Raw genomic sequence first — 23,020 nt, 5'->3', positions numbered from 1 at the left:
TAGGACAATAGCTCTGAGAGATGTGAACTACACCATTCATTTCACTGGGTGCAGACTCACATGCCCAGTGGTAATACTTTAAATGTCAAACATTCTGAACTATTTTACTGCTATCAAAACAAGTAAGAAAGCAGTAAGAAGATGATACTGTGAAGATCTGCACAATAGACTATAAGTGGAACCACAAGTGAGTGGACTTGGGGGAAGAGTCGCCATGTTTAGCTCCCCGTCAATAAAGACCCAAGCCCAAGGAGTTTAGCAGAGCATCTGAGCCCCACTTAAGGGGACCAAAACCTAGTGGGGATTTCAAGCCCCAGTGAAGGGAAGCCAGACTGAGGAACCAACTGGTTTATTTGAGTATATTTGAGGTGTGGGGGAGAGACAAAGTCCAAGGAGCCCTGTCGTGCCCTGAGAGCATGTCTAGTCTTAGTGGCATTTTGTAGATGGGATTTAATTTTGTGGGCACAGCTTGGAAGGATCTAAAAATTAATACTGGCCACTCCAAGCTTGTATTAAACTCCCAAGGTTACAGCTTTTTCTCGTGCACCACTCAAGTGCAAAACCCCTTTGAGGACCCAGGAAGGCACACTTGGGAATTCCTTCCTGTGGGGTACCCTCAAGCCCTTCCCCTCCCCCCCCACCCCGGTGAAGAGCTGAGAAAGAAAACAAAGGAAATCAGCTGTTGCCACCAGCTAATTAAACAACATGTGCACAAACCTTTTAGGACACAAAAATCCAATCCTGTTCTTTAAAAAGGTAAATTTTATTAAAACAGAAAGAAAATACATCTGGAAACTCAGGCTATCGCTAGATTTAAAAAGAGCAAATACAAGGATTAAGCATCAAGAATCATTTCTTGAGGTCTAGCTTAAAGGTTACAAGCAAAACAAAAGCACCTGGGGTTAGCACAGAGGAGTCTACAAGCGATAAAGTAATAAAAGAGAGAAGCCTAATTGCGTCTTCCTAGACATTCCCTAATGTACTTACATATCTGGGGTTTCAAATGAGTGGTTTCTAGGTATGATCTGATGATTTTTCATACCTGGCCCAAAGCTTTTTATAGCATCATTGCTCTGTTCCCTCTCTCCGGAAAACAACAAACAGACAAAAGTAAAAGGGGAGTCTTGTTTTAATTTCAAAAAGTTCTAGCCTTCCCATTGACTCTTTTGGCCAGGTGCCCATTCCCTTCCTTTTACCTATGCATCGCAGTGACTTCTAACCCTTTACAGGTAAAGCAAGTAGAGAACAGCTACTAAGAGGGATTTTACAGCTAATTGGCTGGCTGGGTGTCCATAAAAGTGAGCTCCCCCACTTCATTTATCACAGCACCATTGGTCCTCTCTGTACTGAACAGATGAAAGGAGACTGACTGTTCATTTGGGGCATAGACCTACTATCTAAGATAGACCCCACAGACATGCACACAGCCTTTCATCCCTGTCTTTCATCGTGAGTGGGGAGACAATGGGAAGGGAATCCAGCTCTTGGAGGTAGTCATTTGCAAAGTAAGCAGCTGGTACGAGCAATTTATTTCTAATTTGTTGATGCAGGTGAGTGTTTTTGCTCTGTTTTGTTAATAAATTATCAGGTACCACAGTGGAACTAGAATGCTTCGTAGGGAGATGGTTGGCTAAAGTGAGTTTTGAGGGAGAACACTTAAGGCACAGGTAGAGGCAGACGTTTCTGTCAAGGGGGTAGCATGAAAAAGGCATTCCCAGAGGAACAGGCAGAGTATGGTGCATGAGGGAGGAGTGGATGGGAATGAGAGTGAGATGTAGGCCGTGCTATTAGCCCAGGGGTGGGCAAACTATGGCCCTCAGGCCGCATGCGGCCCTCCAGACATTTTAAGCTCCAGCTCCAGCTGGGAAGCGGGGTCGGGGGCTTGCCACGCTCTGTGCGGCTCCTGGAAGCAGTGGCATGTCCCACCTTCGGCTCCTATGCATAGGGGCAGCCATGGAGCTCCGCATGCAGCTCCCGCAGTTCCCATTGGCCAGCAAGGGGCAGCGCGCAGAGCTGCCTGGCCGCACCTCTGCATAGGAGCCGGAGGGGGGACATGCTGCTGCTTCTGGGAGCCGCTTTAGATAAGCTCCTCCCAGAGCCTGCACCTCTGACCCCTTCCCACGCCCCAATCCTCTGCCCCAGACCTGATCACCCTCCCACCCTCTGAACCCCTCATCCCCAGCCCCACCCCAGAACCTGCACCTCCAGCCGGAGCCCTCACCCCCTCCCGGACCCCAACCCCCAGTTTCTTAGAGCATTCCTGGCCCTCCATACAATTTCCATACCCAGATGTGGCCCTTGGGCCAAAAAATTTGCCCACCACTGTATTAGCCCATGTAGAGTGCAGTGTCCTCAGAGAAAACTCCTGGTGACTGCCCTCCAGTGTAGATAAGAACAGGAATGACTGTTTAAACAAGTGAGGCTGTCTCATTGCAATGTAGAGACCAGATCCATCAGCAACGTTACTGTGCAGCAGGAGGAACTTTCCCTAGGGGAAGCGCTGGCATTTCTGTAGTTGTCCCAAGCTCCTGTTGACACTCACCATATCAGCTCCTCATAGTCTTTCCACCCCATCCTGTTCAATCAAGATCTTTCCCATTCATCAGAAATGACCTGCAGTCCCATCTTATGAAATATTCATGACCTTCCAGAGCCTGTGTGTGAGAACACTAGCTGGCAGGCACAGACAGCTGTTCTGCCCAGTGCCCACTCTGGCTTCTCCTGGAGAAGGCTGTGCAGCAGGATGAACTAAGCATCATTCTCTGTGTTCTTCCATTCTCAATCTCCCTTCTCCAGGAACAGGTTCAGGTGGGATTTACTGCCCAGATCTTTTGGAAATACTGATTCCAAAACTTCAACATGCTTTGAACATGGCTACGGGTAATTCCAAAACTAAGAGCTGCAAAGGCCTTTTGCAGGGCCAGCTATGCAGTGCAGGCAGAGATGAGGAATCATTCCTTCTGCAGATAGAGAACCTCTGGTAACAAATTAAAATACCACCTGAAGATGTCTTGGTTCTGAGACTGAGACTATCCGATGGAATCCCCGTATAGGGAAGTAGGTAGAGTGTCCCAGATTAATTCAGTGCTGTGCTGTGCACTTACTGCAATTCTTTGTTGTGAAACTGTTCGGTGAAAATTGATTCCACTATACAAGGCTTCCATGCTTTATCACTGAGACTGTCTGCCTGTGCCAGTCCAGTTTCTCCTTGAGAACTGCATATCATCTAATCTAGCCATGGGGGCAGCATGCCTTCATCCGGTTATTAGTGCTGGTAGAGAGATGGCAATCTATCCCACTGTCTACATCTGTCATGTCTCTGTGCTGGCTGATCCCATTTATCAGCCTGTTCAGTTATTAGCAGAGATGGCTCCCAGCAACATAAGCCCTAATGCATAGTTTGCCTTTTAAGAGCAACCTCAGTGGGTGCAGGATGAATGAAGAGGGGAAAAAGGAACCTCCATGTTCTCCTTCCTGTGTAATTGAACTATGTTAGATGGTAGCTCTCCCAGGCACTCAGGGTATATCTTCATTGCAGACTTAACTCAAGCGATTGCGTTAACACGACATTGACATAATTGACATAACAGTTTTCAAATATGTGAAAGATTGTTACAAGGAGGAGAAAGGAAAAAAAAAATTTCTTAATCTCTGAGGATAGGACAAGAAGCAATGGGCTTAAATTGCATCAAGGGAGGTTTAGTTTGGACATTAGAAAAAACTTCCTAATTGTCAAGGTGGTTAAGCACTGGAATAAATTGCCTAGGGAAGATGTGGAATCTCCATCATTGGAGATTTTTAAGAGCAGGTTAGACAAACACCTGTCAGGGATGGTCTAGATAATTAGTCCTGCCATGAATGCAGGGGACTGGACTAGTTGACCTCTCAAGGTCCCTTCCAGTTCTTTGATTTTATGATTGGCACCTGGTTCTGAGCACCCAGCTCTGAGCAGCCACCCTGCAAAGTCATGCCCAAGTTACTGTGTCATCAGTGATGCTGTGCTCCCCAGGTGTGTTGGGAGGACTACTGTGGGAATATTTTAAGGTTCTTTATGCTGCAGTAAGATGAGATGCTCTGATTCTTTCCCAGTGAATTGTGGGAGAATTTGTCTGTCCTTCTGGACACGCGGGGGAATTGTGGGAAAGTATTGGAGGACTATCAGTACTTAAGTGATTTAGCCTGTGTCCACGCTGTAATGTAGGCAGGTTACCAGCCTGAGTGAAAAGCTATATCCTCAGCTGTGTCAGCTACCCCAAATTGAAAGCACCACCAAATTCAGATGAGAGGGTTTTGTGTGTGGATGGGAGGGGAGCTAGGGGCACTGCTCAAGTTAACTCTGCCTCAGGGGCTGGCCCCTCTAGGTTAGAAGTTCCTGTGATCCAAACATTTTGCAAGTGGAAATTGGACTAAGTTGTTTTTAAATTGACAATGGAAGCGCATGTTTCCTGAGAGCTCCATACTGTGCTCTGAGACCTAGTCATTGTGGACATAGCAGCATCATCTCAAGGTATGTCTACGCTGCAATTAAAAACCCGCAGCTGGCGCATGTCAGCTGACTCGGGCTCAGGTGAAGGGACTGTTTAATTGCAGTGTAGATGTTCAGGGTCAGGCTGGAGCCAGAGTTCTGAGACCCTCCCGCCAGCAGAGTCCCAGAGCCCTGGCTCCAGTCCAAGCCCGAATGTCTGCACCACAATTAAACAGCCCCTTAGCTGAAGCCCCATGAGCCCAAGTCAGCTGACGGGGGCAAGCCGCTGGTTTTTAATTCCAGTGTAGCTATACCTTCAGTGGTGAAATAGGGATTGGGTTTGAACCAGTGTCTCCCTTCTGACATCATGCTTCCAGAGAACGGATCTGGTGTCAGTTGAAAGATGTCATTTAGAAGGATGAAGCTCTGGCCTCACAGCACTGCTTAGCTCATCTGTGTCACTACCACATGCTGGTTTTGAGGATCCATTTATTTAACATTTTATCCCTGTTCGTCATGTGTGAATGGGTTCCTTCCTTCCTTCTGTCCCCCAGGACATGCTAAAGTACTGACTAACGTGACACTAGTAATTTGCTGCTAGAGAGCTTGGATCGTAGGTCTGGATTTCATTGAGGAGGTATATGGACATCTGAGCAGTCTAGTCTGTATAAGGTAAATCAGCCTACCTAAGCAGGCCTAGTTTTACAAAGTTCAACCTCTTGTTTGACAAACTTTTAGGTTTTCTTTAGGTCAAGTACAGTTGATATTAATAAAGCTTAAGACAGCCTTTTGCTTAGGAATAGACTTTCACCCCATTAGATTATACAGAGCTCTTATTTCCCCAGTTTTTACCAGTAAAAATCCCTTTATAGTTTTAAAAGTGCTAAAAGGATGAAGTATGATTGGAAGTATAAGTAATGTAAAAAGTCCTAAGGCTAATAGGTTTAAAAAAAAACGCTGCTAAATGTGTATCCCATGCCTAAAACTCAAAAGGAAAACAAGCCATCTGTATCCTGTAACTCAGGGGTTCTCAACCTTTTTCTTTGAGGCCCCCACAACATGCTATAAAAACTCCACAGCCCACCTGTGTCACAACAACACACATAAAAGCTAAGGCCAGCATTAGAAAGTAGCAAGCAGGGCAATTGCCCGAGGCCCCATGCCACAGGGGCCCCCGCAAAGCTACATTTCTTAGGCTTCTGCTTCAGCCCCCAGTGGTGTGGCTCAGAGCCCCAGGCTTCAGCCTCATGCAGTGGGGCTTTGGCTTTCTGCCCTCGGCCCAAGCGAGTCTAATGCTGGCCCTGCTTGGCAGACCCCTTGAAATCTGTGCGTGGCCCCCCCGGAGGCCTCTGACCCCTAGTTGAGAACCACTGCTGTAACTGGTACCCCATAGGAGAGGGCCCAGAATCACATCTGTGCAGTCATCTCCAGAACATCAGTTGCAATTGGTGACAGAAATGTCAGTAAGTCAGTACTTTTCAAACTACCAAAATGGTTCATCTGGCCAACCTCTCAACCCAGATTGAGCCATGTATCAGGGTGCACGATTTGTAATCCCCTTATTTGCTCAAAGCCCTCAGGGGAGGTGCCACTAATTGAATCCAACTGAAATCACAACCATAAAAATCCAGGTAAGCAGGGAGGCAAATGTAATCCTCTGGGCCACTGCCCATACCAAAAAGGGCTGCTGCCTGTCCTTCCCCAAGGAAAGAGGAGACCAAGACAACTGCAGGCTGCTGTGTCAGCCAAGTGCCTGAGAAAACCCACCTGCCAGTGTAAGGTACCAAGACCAAAAACAACCACACCTGGTCTCCTAAAGTGCAGTTCCTTGACTCTGAAGTTCCCAAAACCAACAAGCCAGAGAGCCAGTCTTTTTCTCTGAATAACCATCTTCTTTTTAAATAATGTTTCTCTTTTTGCAATTTACTTGTGAAAAAGCAAATGCTTATTCTACCTCTAAAATAAATACTACCTGAAATCACTCAGGACACCCGGGCCATATAAAACATGGCTGCGTAACACAATCTGCCTCAAGAGGAAAGTTGTTATGGTTGTTAATCATTTGGTATTATAAAAACAATTAGTTAACTGCAAAAGTCGTTCAGTAAGTACGCACTTTGAAGGAGTCAGTGTATTGCTGCATAGGCTAACAACCAAACTACATCCGTGCCTCCCTAACTGTCCAGGCTTATGTATGTACAAAAATTAATTGTGTTATGTTAACTCCATAATTTAGGCCTTAATTGTGTTCATCCACAATATTTAATAATTTAGTCAATTGTTAATTTTATTTCATGTTATCAATTTAATTTATTAAATCAAATTCCAATTTTAATTGTGCTGTTCAAACATTAGTTTAATAAAATTATTTTCAGTAAAAGATTAAGTTTAAGTAAGCTTTTTATTCATTTATAATAGACCCCATAAATCATAAACTTAATTCTTCTTCCAAAACTGCAGAGGAATCAAAAAATCCTAACCCAGGTTTAAGGTCAAAGTTAGAAAAAATAATTTAAAAATATTTCATAGCTATTGTCTCTGTCCTTATATTAAAACCTTTATATCTCTCATCTGTTTGCTATCTGGTGTATCAACTCATTGGGCCTTTGCGGTAACCTTTTTGCAGTTCTTCAGCCAGTTTTCAGTTCAGGGGGCAGTGTTTCTATCCAAGCTGGTAGAAATATATGTTGAGTAAGATTTGTGTGAGACACCATATCTGATAAGTCATTAAAATCCAAGTATATCACGTTTACCTTTCCTTTCATTCACTAATTTTGTAATTCAGTCAAGAAAAGCATTGGTTTGTTTATCTGGCAAGAAATTCTCTCTAACCCCCCAAAATACTGCTTATTGCTCATTCTTCTGTTCCTTTCTGGATATTCAATTAATTATTATTCTGTCTGTTTTATATAGGAGCAGGCGGGGTGGGGGTTAGGCTGAGGAGAGACAGTAATTGCCAAATTAAATTGGCCTTCTCTATTTGAAGATCTATGCTACGTTTGTTTTCTGTGGTCTTCTGGTACCTCTCCAGTTTTATGTAACTTGTCAAAAATAGTCATCAGTTGCACAGAAGTTCATTTGGTAATTTTCTTAACTATCCTGGAGTGCACATTGTACAACCACCCTATTCTATTCTATGTAGGTTCTTATACCATACTCATCACTGTAGTATCTGAGTGTCTTCCAATACCGCATTAAAGCGACATGACTAACATCTGTATCATCCTGTCCCCAGGGAGAAAGGTACATGCAGTGGAATCTCTTGTTTGGGTAGGATTCTGTTTTGTTTAATAGACATGTTGCTATGTATTTATGTTAAAGAAGGCAAGGTCAAAGAAGTGAATAAGAATGGATGTCTGCCCTCTGACCATGAGCAAATTATCCATCAGTGCCACTAAACAGTTTCAGATCCATATTCTGGCCTGAATCCAGATTGTTCTGGATTTAGAATATTAGTTTTAGATGAGTTTGTAGCTGGGCTTTGGCTAGTTTCTCTGAGCTTGCTCAGAAATGTGGGGTTTGACACTGATCAGTAGTTGGCTAGAACTGATGTATCCAGGGTGGGTTTCTTTAGTGTTGGACTGTTTATGTATTTGAAGGAGGAAAGAAAGATTCCTTCTGACTGAAAGAGCCAGTGCCTCAGAGGAGTGATGTCCATTGCACGTGACACTTTCGCAAGCCAGGAAGGGCATAGGTGGGATTCACAGGGCTTGGGACAAGACTTCCTTAGGGTGTTCAGAACTTGTTGGTGAGTGAACGCATTGAACTCTGGGAATGGAGGCATACTGGCAGTCAGTGGGTATAGGTAGAAAGGGTCCATGTTTTTGAGAGAGCTTCCCAAAGGTTTGTGATCTGTTCAGCAATGTAGGATGAGAGTTCTTCCCTGCACTTGGTGCTCTGTTCTAGGCACTCAGGATTGAAAAGGTGGTTTATCTTGCTGGATAGCTCCTGGGGGTGGGATTTGGCAGCTTCAGTGAGGACTGATAAAAATGCTCTCTAGGCCTGTAGTACAGCCTCAGCATAGGCTTGGAGGAATTGTTTCATCCTGTCTGTATCAGCCTTTGTTTACTGCCATCAGCGCTTGGGTTTCCACCCCTCTCTTTTCATCCTGTGCAGAGTTTAGAAAACCAAGTAGATCTGTGGAAGCGATGGGAAGGAAGAATACTTTGGGGGCCAACCTGTCAATGGCGGAGGCTAGTGAAAACGATTCACCAGGACCTCAGTTCATCGTTGTTTGGTTGGGGCGCTGTTGTCCTTTAGCAGATGTTTGGAATGTGTTGGAGTCCATGAGTCTGCATGATTGAATTGGGATCCTGGGTTTGTCTTGTTGCCTGAGAGCTGGAAGAACTCTGGCCATGGCCTTAATGAGATGATGATCTGTCCCAGACAAAGGCTTGGGTTGCAATGTCCTTGAACTAGACAGGCCAAAGATCAGGTCCAAGGTGTGACCAGCTGTATGGGTGGACCTGAGATGACCTGTGAAAGTCCGACAGAGGCAAATGAGAAAATGAGTTTTTGAGCTTTTGTATCTGTGGCCTTGTTGGTGGGTGTTGAAATCTCCCAGGATGACAACCTCTCTCAAACAGGCTCCATTTTTTCCAAATATTCTCTTACCCATCTTTTGTCAAGAACACTTTTTCGAAATTTTCTTGCTCCTAATTGGTTTAAACTTCCCTTGATTTTCTTTTTTGAATGCAGATTTCAAAGAGCAGTTCAGGATCTCAGCCACTTGACTCATCATTTGTTTCATCCTTTTCTTCATTGGTGAATGGACCACCTTTGTTTTTAGTACTTCTTGCTCCCTGATAATTTTAGAAAACCCCTTATTTTCCCCATTTGACAGCACTAACTATTCTGCTTTCTTGCAGCATTCACCTTTTCCCTGCAAGCCTTAACTGACTGTCCTTGTTTGGTTGCTTCCTCCACCATTTGCAGTACAATTTTTTATATCTTCTGAACTTTGATGCAGTCCGGTATGGAGCCATCTTCCCTGTTCCTTACCTGCTATTTTTTTGACAGGGGGATTGTAGTGGTTTGTCATAGTATTGTAGTGAGTTGAGGTAGATCCCACAATAGCCAAGGTTGAGTTCCTGCTTCTCTTTTACATATTCTCTCTTTCAGTTGTTCATAACTTTCAGATATTCTTATGGATTGAAATGTTCCGTGTTTGATCTCAATCCAAATATTAACTTTTATGAAAAGTAATTGGTGGAGCATTTTATTTTCCGTTATTGGAAATGGAAAAAAAATATGCTATTCCTCCCCCCACTCTCCGTGTATTCCAGTTAGATGTTTTTTTACTTAGCTAATTTCAAAGCTGCTGAGACTAGAAATATATCAAACTTGGCTTGGTTTGTGGATTTCTCTGAGACTTCAGTCAAGCCAAGATTTTGATTCTGTAATTGGTGAATGTTTAAGATTGTCAGCTTCATGCATGCTCATTAGAATGCTCTATCCGAAAGCTTTGTTATGCTTTCTAGCCTTAAATGTTCAGAACTTTAGAAGCAACTTCCTTCCAATTGAAGCCATATTCCTCGGTTTGTCTTGATTGATTCTCCATAAGATCTACAAAGCAAGCCTACTTTGAACTGATTATACATTAACTGCTGCTAAACCATTGTAAGTGTTTAAAGTAGATTAAACAGCTTATTTGGCTCTAAGGCCTTATTGCAGTTTAAGATGTTTAATTCCTTAAGGGTTTAAGCAGTTTGAACTGCCCTAAAGATTTTAATCGTTTTAAGTAGTTTAAGCCACTATAAAACCTGACAGGACATAAACATAAGGGATCAAAGCAGCTTGAGCAGTGATAGTCTTAAGTCCATGATGCAGTTGAAGCTGCACTAAGTCCTTGGAGTGGTTTAAGCATTTTATTCTTCTTATGAAGCCTGGTTGAAGGACCTCAAACCAAATAGGTCTAGTTCAAGGAACTTACAAACTCCACAATGCAGATAGCTCCAATGGAGAGAATTTGTCAGTGGAGCTTATAAACTCCCTACCTTGAATAGCTTCACTTTTGTGTAGGGGAGGTTTGGGGGTTGGTCTGCAGGAATTAAATGAAAAAAATTCCTCAGCATTAGTGTATTGTTAAGGATGAGGAATCAGAAAATTCAGGAAATTCCCAAAGAAAAGACTACTTCTGCTGTGTTTCCTCAGCCCCATTCCATGTAGGTGATATGTTCTGTTCTGTGCTTTTCTGGTGCATGTAAACAAAGAGTAATAGAGTCATGGTATTAAACTAACCATAAACATTCATGATGTGCAAGAGCCCTGTCATTATTGGAATAACCTTAACTTTGGAATTTCCTGTCTTGATTTCCTCAACTCTCACTGTTGCATTTAATTAAGGCTTCGGGGTATCACTCAAACTGGGGTGTAGTTTTTCTGTGACTGGCAGTCTAGTGACAGCATGTCTGAGGCAGGAATCCAAATTCAGGACACAGAAGGGTCCCTTGTCATCTCTGGGGGGCCTGGAATACTTCCTTCTGTCTGATGCTCAGAATAGCATGGATGAGCTATGGAGGGAGCTACACCTAACCCTCTTCATTGTAAGGAGAGTTACCACAAGCAAAAGAAGATGGTGAGGTCATGGGGGCTCTCCATGAGAGAGCGAATCCTCTGCCCTTGTTCTCAGCATAGAGGAAAGTACGGTTCTGCTCTGTAGCTTCTCTGTCGCACAGGCTGTGCATGAGGCACTCTCCCAGTCACAGCACTCCTAGTCATGCTCCAAGACAGCCTTGCTGCCACTCTTGCATGCTAAACTCCCCGCTTTGGCTGTCACTAAACCAGTGATGAATCTCCATTTTCAGTAATTGCTGGGAACCCGAGAGGAGTTTGGTTCTTAATTTAGATTCTTCATCCCAGGAAGTGCAGAGATGAATTCCGCTTGCAGTCCATTTCCTCTCACAGTATACCTTTCATGCCAATCATAAGACAGTACACCTATCATATGTTGCCTATGGGAGATTAAGGCTGCAAAAAGATGTTGGGGCCTGTAAACCTCCTGAGTCTTAGTCACAGTAACCTTGTAAACCAGCTGGAACCATTCCACTTGTATGTCTTGCCTGAGTGTTGGTGTCTTGTGTGTGATTTCCAAGTCTGTCTCTTTAATGAGATCTCTCCTATAGCCTGGCTGGCAGATACAACATCCTAGCTAAAGAAGAGTGACCATGTTGCCCTGGAAAAGAGACTGACTGAGGTGTGTCTTTGTTGACAAAGCTGGCTTCTTTCTCCATGGCTGCAAGCCAGTGGGTAAGAGCCAGTTTGGATGCCTAGTGGTGGGCAGAAGGGGCTCATGTAATACCATGCCTACTATAAGACAGGAAAATGTCACCAGCCATCCATGTCTCCAGATTTATAATGCTGACCTTAGTCAAGTAGTTTTGAACAGAGTCCACTCCAATCCACTTATTTTCTTAGCTTGTATGTTTGTGCAGTCAGTTACTACTGGGTCAATAGTGTTATGAGTTGGCCTCTTCCCTAAAGCAGGCATGGGGCTACTGGCTGCACTGGGGTCTGCGTTCCTGTTACCCAACCACATAGTGATCAGCCTGGAGTCTCTGCACTTCAGGGAGAGCAGCAGGATGCCCTTTTCTGCACCACACCAAGCTGCACCAACTTGTTGAGTTTTTGGGGTGTGGGGTTTGGAGGAAAAGGAGCTGCTGGCAGTGTAGGAGCTTGCACAGTAACCAAGTGCTCCTGCTACCCAGTCAGCCGAAAGGTGGCCTTCCCCTAGCAATCTTAATTGGGGTGAGCAAGTAAACTTCAGAGCTAGCACGGTCACTTAAATACAAATGGATTTTAAATCTCAAACTAAAAATTCTCTCTCCACATGAGTTACCTTGTTAGAAATCCTCTTATGTTGCCTCCAAAATTCATACCCACGTTAGCCATGTGGGTTCACCACAGGGACTTGTACCAAAAATATATCCATATTACGGCTGTCAAGCGATCAAAAAAAAATTTTTAAGTGATTAATCGCACTGTTAAGCAATAATAGAATACCATTTATTTAAATATTTTTGGATGTTTTCTACATTTTCAAATATATTGATTCAATTACAACACAGATTACAAAGTGTACAGTGCTCTCTTTATATTTATTTTTGATTACGAGTATTTGCACTGTAAAAAGAAAGAAATAGTATTTTTCAGTTCACCTAATACAAGTACTGTAGTGCAATCTCTTTATCATGAAAGTTGAACTTTATAAAAGTAGAATTATGTAGAAAAAATGCATTCAAAAATAAAACAGCATCACATTTTAGAGCAGAGGTGGGCAAACTACGGGCCACATCAGGGCCGCGGGACCTCCTGCCCGGCCCCTGAGCTCCCGGCCCGGGAGGCTAGCCCCCGGCCCCTCCCCTGCTGTTTCTCCTCCCCCGCAGCCTTAGTGCACTGCCGGCGCAATGCTCTGGGCATCCGGGCAGCCCAGTTGCAGAGCCGCGGCCTGACCCTGTGCTCTGAGTGGCATGGTAAGGGGGCAGGGAGCAAGGGGGGTTAGAGGACAGGGGAGTTTGGGGGTGTGGTCAGGGAGCGGGGGTGTGGATAGGAGTCGGGATGGTCAGAGGGCGGGGAACAGGGGGTGTGGTCAGGGGGCGGGGGTCTCGGAGGGGCAGTCAGAAATGAGGGGGGGGTTGGATGGGGCAGTCAGGGGTGGGAGGGCCTGGAGTGGTCAGGGGACAGGGAGTAGGGGGCGTTGGATGGGGCAGGAGTCCTGGGGGAGCCTTTGGGAGGCGAGAAGCAGGGGGGGGTCGGATAGGAGGCGGGGGCCAGGCCAGACACAGCCTCCCCTTACTGGCCCTCCATACAATTTTGGAAACCCGATGTGGCCCTCAGGCCAAAAATTTGCCCGCCTCTGTTTTAGAGCCTGCAAGTTCAGTCAGTCCTACTTCTTGTTCAGCCAATCGTGCAAACAAGTTTATTTGCATTTGCAGGAGATAATGCTGCCTGCTTCTTGTTTACAATGTCATCTGAAAATGAGAACAGGTGTTCTCATAGCACTGTTGTAGCTGGCATAGCAAGATATTTATGTGCAAGATGCGCTAAAGATTCATATGTCCCTTCGTGCTTCAACCACCATTCCAGTGGACATGCCATTATCTGAGTCAGATGGTTGATTTTCCTTTTTGGTGGTTCATGTTCTGTAGTTTCCACATAAGAGTGCTGCTCTTTTAAGACTTCTGAAAACATGCTCCACACCTCATCCTTCTAGGATTTTGGAAGGCACTTCAGATTCTTAAACCTTGGGTCAAGTGCTGTAGCTATCTTTAGAAATCTCACATTGGTACCTTCTTTGCATTTTTTCAAATCCGCAGTGAAAGTGTTCTTAAAATGAATAACGTGCTGGGTCATATTTTGAGATTGCTATAACATGAAATATATGGCAGAATGTGGGTAAAACAGAGCAGGGGTCATACAATTCTCCCCTGACAAATTCAGTCACAAATTTAATTAACACATTTTTTAACAAGCGGCATCAGCATGGAAGCATGTCCTCTGGAATGGTGGCCAAAGCATGAAGGGGCATACAAATGTTTAGCATATCTGGCATGTAAAGACCTTGCAGTGCCAGCTACAAAAGTGCCATGCAAATGCCTGTTCTCACTTTCTGGTGACATTGTAAATAAGAAGAGGGCAGCATTATCTACTGTAAATGTAAACGAACTTGTTTGTCTTCGCGATTGGCTGAAGAAGAAGTAGGACTGAGTGGACTTGTAGGCTCTGAAGTTTTTCATTGTTTTATTTTTGAGTGCAGTTATGTAACAAAAAAATCTACATTTGTAAATTGCATTTTGGCGACAAAGAGATTGCACTACAGTATTTGTATGAGGGGAATTGAAAAATACTATTTCTTTATCATTTGTACAGTGCAAATATTTATAATAAAAATAATATACACTTTGATTTCAATTACAACACAGAATGCAATATATATGAAAATGTAGAAAAACATCCAAAATATTTTAATAAATTTCAGTAGGTATTGTATTGTTTAACAGTGAGATTAAAACTGCGGTTAATCACGATTAATTTTTTTAATCCCGCGGTTAATTTTTTTGAGTTAATCGCTTGAGTTAACTGCGATTAATCAACAGCTCTAATCCATATCAGTGATTCCTACGTCTGAACTGGTATATCTTCCCCTGATTGGAGGCAATTACTGCCCAGCACATCTGCCCCAGGAATCCCAGTTCCTGATTCCCTCCAGGTCTGCATCACAGCCAAATTCCCATAAGAAGGGCTATACTGGGTCAGACCCATGGTTCATCTAACCCAGTATGGTGTCTTCCGGCAGTGGCCAATGCCACATGCTTCCGAGGGAATGAACGGAACAGGATGACCATCAAGTGATCCTTCCCCTGTCATCCAGTTCCAGCATCTGGCTGTCAAAAGCTTCAGGACACCCAGGGCATGGCTGATAGCCATTGATGGACCAATCCTCATGAATTTATCTAGTTCTTTTTTTAACCCAGTTTTACTTTTGGCTATTGCAGCATCCCCTGTCAATGAGTTCCACAGGTTGATTGTGCATTATGTGAAGCAGTACCTTCTTTTGTTTGTTTTAAATCTGTTGCCTGTTAATTTCACTGGGTGACCCCTGGTTCTTGTGTTATCTGAAGAGGTAAAAAACACTCTCATATTCACTTTCTCTACACCAGCCATGCTTATATAATCCTCTATCCTATCCGCCTTTAGTCATCCCTTTTCCAAGATGAAAAGTCCCAGGCTTTTTAATCTCTCCTCATAAAGGAAACTGTTTCAGCCACTTCATCTTTTTTTTTTTTTTTTTTTTTTTTTTTTTTTGCTGCCTTTCTATGCTCCTTTCCATTTCTTAATATATCTTTTTTGAAATGGGGCAACCGGAACTGCAAAGAGTATTCAAGGTGTGGGTGTACCAGGGATATTTCTTGACTTATTATATGTCCCTTTCCTAGTGGTTCCTAACATTCTGTTAGCTTCATGGATCAGTGTTCATGTCACTGTCCCTGTCAGTGCCCAGCTTGGGCTGGGGAAGCTAATGATCCAACCAGTGGACCAAATTCGTTGATGGATCCTGATCATGTGCCACCTGAGGTACATTGTGCATATGCTAAGAAGAAGAAGGCTGCTGCTGCACATTGAGCAGATGTTTTCAGAGAACTATCCATGACTTCAAGATCTCTCTTGAGTGATAACAGCTAATTTAGATCCCATCATTTTGGGTGTATAGTTGGGATTATTTTTTCCAATGTGCATTATTTTGCATTTATCAACATGGAATTTCATCTGCCATTTTGTTGCCCAGTCACCCAGTTTTGTGAGATCCCATTGTAGCTCTTCACAGTCTGCTATGAACTTGATTAATTTTGTATCATCTGCAAACTTTGCCGCCTCACTTTTTATTCCCTTTCCCAGGTCCCAGTACAGATCCCTGGGGGACAGCACTATTTACCTCTCTCCATTCCTACCTATTGTTTCTTGTCTTTTAACTGATCCATGAGAGGACCTTACTTATCCTATGACTGCTTACTTTGCTTAAGACCCTTTGGTGAAGCATCTTGAATTTCTCTCTTTCTCTGCACATGATCCATCTCCTGCACAGGGAATTAAATTGTATTGAAATCAGGACTATAAATGCTAGTGTTTCCCTATCTGGGCAGCTGCTGAGAGATCCAAACCTCTCAAGTACATAAGGCTGTACTGTCCAGCTATTCATGGGAACAAGCACTATGATTACTACACTGAAAATAGGTCCCTTACTCATTCTCTCCGTAGGCAGGAGATGAAAGCTGATTGTGTGGAGTACAGCTGGGATCTGGGGGGAACTTTATGTGAGGTACCAGCGAGGCAGGTTCTGGTGTTTCAGCCTTTCCAAACAAGAACAACAAAATCCTGATTGATTGGTGCAGTTTCACTTGGTTGTTCATTCCCTCACCCGAGCAGGAAGGCAGCAGAGTTGCTGGCATTTTCACAGGAAGAGGGGAGAAGGTATTTTTTGTCATGGAAAATGCAAACTGTTTAATATATTACCCTAAAATTTACAAAATGACCCACAATGATGATGAAATTGAATTGATGATGGATTTATGAAACTGGCTTAAAAATTGATATTCTTATAGCAAGAGAGGAGCTTTTGCAGTGTGAAAGCCAGATGTTTCACCCAGCCCTGTTCTATTTGGGTTGGGTGTGCCACTGGTTCACCTCATGTTGGGTCTTTTCAGATCTCACAAGCCAAGTAGCTTCAGGCTAGGTTGGTATTTAGATGAGGAGACCTCCTAAAGGCTGCAGGAAGTGGTAATGATGGCCTTGAATCAACTGAACTCAGTGTCCCAGCTCTGTTCCACGGAGTACTGTATTATGGTTGTTCTGGGTTTTAGTAAGGTGTGAGGTTATCCCTGACCATTGCTTGTATTTCACTTTAACTTCAAGGTGTTCGGGATGGTTTGAAATGAAAGACATATAAGCATTATCTTGATAAGCATTATTTCCAGGTCCCATAAGCTGAGCTGTTAGAAACATGGTCCCCCTGGCCAGGCATGCTCAGCCCATTGCAAGATGAAGGCCTCTTCATAATGGCTCCTGCCATCAAGCTCTGATTGGCTTTACTGCACCTGGCAAGGCTTTAGCATTGTTGGCGTCGTCCCGCTTCCCTACTAAGTTCCATCTATGGGTACATGCCTGCTGGAGGTTTTCATCCCGGATGGCCTCACTATGGGATTGATGTTGGACTTGCTCTGGGGCAGCTCTCTTGTTAAATTCCTTTTAAGCCAATGAGCTGAATCTCTTTAGTTTAATGAAAAGATGGTTATGGGGAGGCTTGATCATAGTCTGTAAGTACCTGCATGGGGAACAAGTATCATAGATTCATAGAATATCAGGGTTGGAAGGGACCTCAGGAGGTCATCTAGTCCAACCCCCTGCTCAAAGCAGGACCAATCCCCAACTAAATCATCCCAGCCAGGGCTTTGTCAAGCCTGACCTTAAAAACTTCTAAGGAAGGAGATTCCACCACCTCCCTAGGTAACGCATTCCAGTGTTTCACCACCTTCCTAGTGAAAAAGTTTTTCCTAATATCCAACCTAAACCTCCCCCACTGCAACTTGAGACCATTACTCCTTGTTCTGTCATCAGCTACCACTGAGAACAGTCTAGATCCATCCTCTTTGGAACCCCCTTTCAGGTAGTTGAAAGCAGCTATCAAATCCCCCCTCATTCTTCTCTTCCACAGACTAAACAATCCCAGTTCCCTCAGCCTCTCCTCATAAGTCATGTGTTCCAGTCCCCTAATCATTTTTCTTGCCCTCCGCTGGACTCTTTCCAATTTTTCCACATCCTTCTTGTAGTGTGGGGCCAAAAACTGGACACAGTACTCCAGATGAGGCCTCACCAATGTCGAATAGAGGGGAACAATCACGTCCCTCGATCTGCTGGCAGTGCCCCTACGTATACATCCCAAAATGCCATTGGCCTTCTTGGCAACAAGGGCACACTGCTGACTCATATCCAGCTTCTCGTCCACTGTAACCCCTAGGTCCTTTTCTACACAACTGCTACCTAGCCACTCAGTCCCTAGTCTATAGCGGTGCATGGGATTCTTCCGTCCTAAGTGCAGGACCCTGCACTTGTCCTTGTTGAACCTCATCAGATTTCTTTTGGCCCAATCCTCTAATTTGTCTAGGTCCCTCTGTATCCTATCCCTACCCTCCAGCGTATCTACCTCTCCTCTCAGTTTAGTGTCATCTGCAAACTTGCTGAGGGTGCAATCCACACCATCCTCCAGATCATTTATGAAGATATTGAACAAAACCGGCCCCAGGACTGACCCTTGGGGCACTCCACTTGATACCGGCTGCCAACTAGACATGGAGCCATTGATCACTACCCGTTGAGCCCGACAGTCTAGCCAACTTTGTCCACCTTATAGTCCATTCATCCAGCCCATACTTCTTTAACTTGCTGGCAAGAATACTGTGGGAGACCATGTCAAAAGCTTTGCTAAAGTCAAGGAACAACACATCCACCGCTTTCCCCTCATCCACAGAGCCAGTGATCTCGTCATAGAAGGCAATTAGATTAGTCAGGCATGACTTGCCCTTGGTGAATCCATGCTGACTGTTCCTGATCACTTTCCTCTCCTCTAAGTGCTTCAAAATGGATTCCTTGAGGACCTGTTCCATGATTTTTCCAGGGACTGAGGTGAGGCTGACTGGCCTGTAGTTCCCAGGATCCTCCTTCTTCCCTTTTTTAAAGATGGGCACTACATTAGCCTTTTTCCAGTCGTCCGGGACTTCCCCCGATTGCCATGAGTTTTCAAAGATAATGGCCAATGGCTCTGCAATCACATCCGCCAACTACTTTAGCACTCTTGGATGCAGCGCATCCAGCCCCATGGGCTTGTGCTCGTCCAGCTTTTCTAAATAGTCCCGAACCACTTCTTTCTCGACAGAGGGCTGGTCACCTCCTCCCCATGCTGTGCTGCCCAGTGCAGAAGTCTGGGAGCTGACCTTGTTCATGAAGACAGAGGCAAAAAAAGCACTGAGTACATTAGCTTTTTCCACATCCTCTGTCACTAGGTTGCCTCCCTCATTCAGTAAGGGGCCCACACTTTCCTTGACTTTCTTCTTGTTGCTAACATACCTGAAGAAACCCTTCTTGTTACTCTTAACATCTCTTGCTAGCTGCAACTCCAGGTGTGATTTGGCCTTCCTGATTTCACTCCTGCATGCCCGAGCAAAAATTTTATACTCATCCCTGGTCATTTGTCCAATCTTCCACTTCTTGTAAGCTTCTTTTTTGTGTTCAAGATCAGCAAGGATTTCACTGTTAAGTCGAGCTGGTCACCTGCCATATTTACTATTCTTTCTACACATCGGGATGGTTTGTCCCTGTAACCTCAATAAGGATTCTTTAAAATACAGCCAGCTCTCTTGGACTCCTTTCCCCCTCATGTTATTCTCCCAGAGGATCCTGCCCATCAGTTCCCTGAGGGAGTCAAAGTCTGCTTTTCTGAAGTCCAGGGTCCATATTCTGCTGCTCTCCTTTCTTCCCTGTGTCAGGATCCTGAACTCGACCATCTCATGGTCACTGCCTCCCAAGTTCCCATCCACTTTAGCTTCCCCTACTAATTCTTCCCAGTTTGTGTGCAGCAGGTCAAGAAGAGCTCTGCCCCTAGTTGGTTCCTCCAGCACTTGCACCAGGAAATTGTCCCCTACCCTTTCCAAAAACTTCCTGGATTGTCTGTGCACCGCTGTATTGCTTTCCCAGCAGATATCAGGGTGATTGAACTCTCCCATGAGAACCAGGGCCTGTGATCTAGTAACTTTTGTGAGTTGCCGGAAGAAAGCCTCGTCCACCTCATCCCCCTGGTCTGGTGGTCTATAGCAGACTCCCACCACAACATCACCCTTGTTGCTCACACTTCTAAACTTAAACCAGAGACACTCAGGTTTTTCTGCAGTTTCATACTTGAGCTCTGAGCAGTCATACTGCTCCCTTACATACAGTGCAACTCCCCCACCTTTTCTGCCCTGCCTGTCCTTCCTGAACAGTTTATATCCATCCATGGCAGTACTCCAGTCATGTGAGTTATCCCACCAAGTCTCTGGTGTTATTCCAATCACATCATAATTCCTTGACTGTGCCAGGACTTCCAGTTCTCCCTGCTTGTTTCCCAGGCTTCTTGCATTTGTGTATAGGCACTTGCGATAACTCGCTGATCGTCCCTCTTTCTCAGTATGATAATGTACTCTTCAGTCTAGCAGATAAATGTATAACATCATCCAATGGCTGGAAGTTGAAGCTAGATAAATTCATACTGGAAATAAGGTGCACGTTTTTAACAGTGAGGACAATTAACCACTGGAACAATTTACTGAGGGTCATGGTGGATTCTCCATCACTGGACATTTTAAAATCCAGATTGGATATTTTTCTAAAAGCTTCTAAAAGCTCTGCTCTAGATACTATGTTGAGGAAGTTCCATGGCCTTTGCTATACAGCTTAGACTAGATTATCACAATGGTCCCTTCTGGCCTAGGAAACTACAAATGGGGAGTGTTCAGTTTTCCCCTTATGGATGGCAAAATCAATCAAGCATTTCTGTGAGACAGGAGCACCAGTTTCTTCTCAGCCACAGGGCTCACATGCAGTGTAGGTAGTGCTCCCAGACTGAGGGGCAAGACTGCTTAGGTTGTTTCTGCCTGTTTTTTGAAGGACCCACTCCCAGCCCTTGTTCAGCTGTACAACACAACATGGGGCTCTGTGCCCCTCAGACTCTCCAAGCACATCAGTAGTTAGAGCTGGATAAACTGCTCACTGAGCAGATATCCTGTTGGGGCAGCCTGTCTGTTACTAGCTCTGCATTCAGCAAAGCTAATGGGGATTTCCAGGGAGGGTTCGAGGAGCTTGTTTGACAGCCATAAAAAGGAAGAAAAATAAGAACCTAGCAGCAGCATGGAGAATTGCAATTTCTCACTCTGAGGCCCTGGGCAGTGAATGCCCTCCTTACTGCAGCTGCATCCAAGAGACATCCGGTGCTGTGCCAAGGAAAGATGCCACCTCAAGCCTCAGAAGATGTTGTTTCCAGCATTTCTGTGTCTAGAGCTTGCTAGGACAAAAGTTAAGTGTTCCCCCTTCCAGTACTAGTTCTGCATCTCTCAACTGAATAGTCAGACTTTGATGACATCCACTGGAACTGGGAAACCCATTGTGAAAGACTGACTGAATGTTTCAAGTTAACAATATTCTGTAATGCAAGATGTAAAAATGAAGTTTTAGGCCTTATCTACACAAGAAAGTTGCACTGTTTTTTTTAAAACTGATTTAGTTAAACCAGTGCAAACCCCTGTGTAGACAATCTGATGTTGGTTCAAGACTGGCTTATTCTGGTTTATCTTAAACCATTTCTTAAATTGTCATAAGCAAAAACAAAATAAACTTGGTTTAAACCAAACAAAATGCCCACGCAGGGGGTTGTGCTAGTTTGACTAAACTGGTTTAAAAATCACACCATATTTAACCAGAGGAAGTTTCTCATGTAGACAAAGACTTAATAATAGGAGCCCTCAGTATAGCAGCATCTCTGTGGTTACATTTTTGGGTATGGCTACACTGCATGGTTAACCTGGTTTTTAGCTCCCCACACTCTCCTCTCATTCCCCTACCCATGCACACAGAAAAACCTCTGATGCAGGCCCAAAGATGCTTTCATTCTAGGTTATCTTACTCGCTTGGGATGGGAGTTAAAACCCAGGCTTTGCTTCAACTCTGGTTTGAACTCACCTGCTTTGTGGCTAAATCACTCAAGTGCTGACAGTCGTCAAGTACCCTTCCTGTATTCCCCTCAAAGGACAGACCAATTCTCCCATAATTTTATGGGAAAGAATTCTAGAGCATCTCCTCAGAAAGTCATGAGATATACCCCTAGACATGTACGAGCTAGTGCAGAACTAGTGAGGACACAAGAACGCTGGTAGGGCTTTACTGTGGGGATGGTCACACCCGGGCTAGGCTAATCTGGGTGCCAATCACCTGGGTTAACTGTGCAGTGAGACATAGCCTAAGATGGTACGGGCAAGACAGGCAGCCCTTTTGTGGGAGAATGATAGTGCCCACATTTATGCCATTTTCCTGTACCTGAACCAGGATATCTGAGATTCCCACAAAGATCCCAGTGTGCTTTTCCCTGTCTGAGATCTGGAGACACCTTGGGCTCGAAATTGAGTCCACAAAGGCTGGAGGATTATTTTGTTGTTTTTTCAATAATCTACTACCACACTTTTCATAGCACGTTAGAGGAAGAGCAGTCAGTCCCTGCCCTGATGAGTGTGTACAGGCAAAGAGAGGGTAGGGAAGGGCATGGCAAGGGATGGAATAAAGATTGTGTCAGATGACTCCAGCACCCTGACACTTCAAAAAACTTGGGGTGAGGAGGGGTAGCTAGCCTGGGGAGGGCAAAAGGAGGACAGTTGGGATGCTTGGCACATGGGCTTAGAGTGGGTGGATGGCACTCACCAGTCTCCTGGCCTCCCATTGAGCGCTCTGAATGAAAACTTGGCAACCGAGTCAGAGCAGGTCCTGAGTGAAGAGGGAAAAAAGGCATTCCACTTCCACAGTTAATGAAATCAAACATACTCTGCTTTGTGCTGTCTGTCAGAATTCCCAGAGTCAGTGGTGGAGGTATGCAGCTGATGCTTCCAACAGGCTCCTCTCCCACGGGAATGAAAGCCAAAGGCCGCAGCCCTCTGGCAGTTAATGAGTGGTTAATAGGAGCATGGCAGAGGGAGCTTAGTTGATAAATGCTACCATTTAAGACCTCCATGTGAAGTAATGTATTAAATGGCTTTTGATTTCCCTGTCCAGGGAAAGAGGCAAGCTGACAGCGTAGAGTTAGAATGGACCTTCCCATCCAACAAATGGGGAGCAGGAAGAAAGAGCAGCAGCAAGAGTTCCGCCTAAAGCGGTGGCAGTGGGGGGTGAGAATTGTAATCCTGTTTTCTCCAAAATGTGCAGGGCACGCAACCTGGCTATATTGTTGCTCTGATAGCAGCAAGCTGGATTAGACTCCCAGGAAGGGAG

At 44.6% G+C, this 23,020-nt stretch overlaps 1 protein-coding gene across 4 annotated transcripts in view; it reads left to right on the top strand.

Moving 5' to 3' along the window:
* Window positions 1-23,020, top strand: part of AMBRA1 (autophagy and beclin 1 regulator 1) — a 193,648-nt gene that overhangs the window by 150,549 nt on the left and 20,079 nt on the right. The gene's annotated exons all lie outside the window — the stretch shown is intronic.

The sequence above is a fragment of the Natator depressus genome, chromosome 6, assembly GCF_965152275.1.
Source record: "Natator depressus isolate rNatDep1 chromosome 6, rNatDep2.hap1, whole genome shotgun sequence".
In the NCBI taxonomy this organism is placed as follows: Eukaryota; Metazoa; Chordata; order Testudines; family Cheloniidae; genus Natator; species Natator depressus.
This window is presented reverse-complemented; position numbering and strand designations above follow the sequence as displayed.